Source organism: Phytophthora infestans, genomic scaffold (genome assembly GCF_000142945.1).
Source record: "Phytophthora infestans T30-4 supercont1.5 genomic scaffold, whole genome shotgun sequence".
In the NCBI taxonomy this organism is placed as follows: domain Eukaryota; phylum Oomycota; class Peronosporomycetes; order Peronosporales; family Peronosporaceae; genus Phytophthora; species Phytophthora infestans.
In genome coordinates, this window is record NW_003303754.1 from 4,491,004 (window position 1) to 4,492,754 (window position 1,751).

A 1,751-nucleotide genomic window follows, 5' to 3' on the forward strand; every position below is an offset into this window, starting at 1 on the left:
TATGACGTGTATTTGAGTGGCCAGGGCTGTGGCCTTGGTCCTAAAGTAAAGTCAGAGTTGATTTTTCCTTAAACCTAAGACTCATTCGTCCTATTGCGAGCTTCCTCAACACTATAGTGTAAGCAAGTAACGGAGTAAATACCTGGGCTGTTACAGCTAGACTCTGTGACTTTTGTGAATGTGATGGTGCATGGCGTCGTCGCTCGACACGGGCTTCCGTCTCGGCTGTTGAGCGACAACGGTTCGAACTTCACGTCGGAAGTGGCCAAGCCCTTTTACCAGACGATCGGCATCAAGAAGCTGTACGGTGCTGCGTATCAGCCGCAAACCCAAGGGCTTGTGGAACGGTTCAACGGTACTAGCATAGGAATACTGAGGATGCACGTGAGCGAGGCTCAGAACGATTAGGATGTGTACTTACCACGAGTGTTGTTTGCCTACAGTACCGCCTATCATGAAGCGCTTGGAGGCTCCACTTTCTTCACTTTGTACGGACGTGACCCCGCGTTACCACTAGACGTAGCTTTGCTGAACCTCGGAACAAAGTGGAAGAGTAACAAAGTGGCCCAGTATAGGAGGGAACTGTACCGTTCGATGCGTGACTCTCGCCACTTAGTGGAGCGTCAGTCTTTGAAGGCTCAAGACAGGCACACTAGGCGGCGGGCGGATCAAGTGGAGGCGACGTACGAGGTCGGAGATCCTGTTTGGGTGTACCAGATTTTCAGGGCTAGGAGGGGTGAAACGAGGATGAAGAACCTCGCTTTCTCGTGGCACGGTCCTTACCGAATCTCTAGCAAAGTCGGGGAGAACGCTCACAAGGTTGCGATCCTCACTCATCCCGACAAGCTGCTGACCGTGAATGTGAACAGACTCAAAAAATTTGGAGGTAAATGGACTCGACCGTTCTTGGATGAAGTACCGCCTGACGCTGAGGAGACCGAAGAAGGAAGTAGTAATGGGCCCCTGGATGAATCCGACCTCCCGCCTTCAAGCTTTGTTGAACGGTTAACCGTTGGTCGAGAAGACACGGTCTTAGCGGGAGTCGAAACGCCTTTACTGAAAGTGGTCGCCAAGCGTATTGTGCGTCTTCAAGGGTGTCTTATTGGGCCCTTTCCTTGTCTTCTTCGTCGTCGTGGTCGTTGGTAGGGTGGCCCTCTTCTTGCTCCTGGTCTTCGTTGTCGGATGAGAGTCCCGAGTAGTACGCTAGATGCTTGGTGGGGGAGCTTGCAGCTCGAGATGGTGCCAAGCGGGATGACCTGCAGGACAAAGAGCATGAGTCCAGTGGGAGTGCGAAAGACGACTTACCTGACGAACAAAGAGTAGAGTCGCCAGCCGGTGTAGATGCACCAGTTGAAGTTGCTGCGAACGATGAGACGAAGGAGCCACCTGCGGCACCCAAGTCTGGCAAGCGACGAAAACGAAAGACGCGAAAGAAACTTGAACCAGAAAAGAAGGAGACGAAAACTTCTGAGATTTGCGATCCAACTGTTCAACCTTGTCTCATGCGACCTCGAAGGACGCAGAAGCCAAGCGTGCGGCTTCTTGACTATGTGGTGGGCAACGTGATGTCTATCAATATGGACATTGAGATACCGACGACCTACAAGCAGGCACGTCGGAGCAAGCATTGGCTTCAGTGGAAGGCTGCTATGCTTGCTGAACTACAGTCACTGAAACGACACAAGACATGGAAATTGGTGCCACGCGCGGCAGCCAAAGGCGTCAAATTTATTACGTGCAGATGGGTGTTC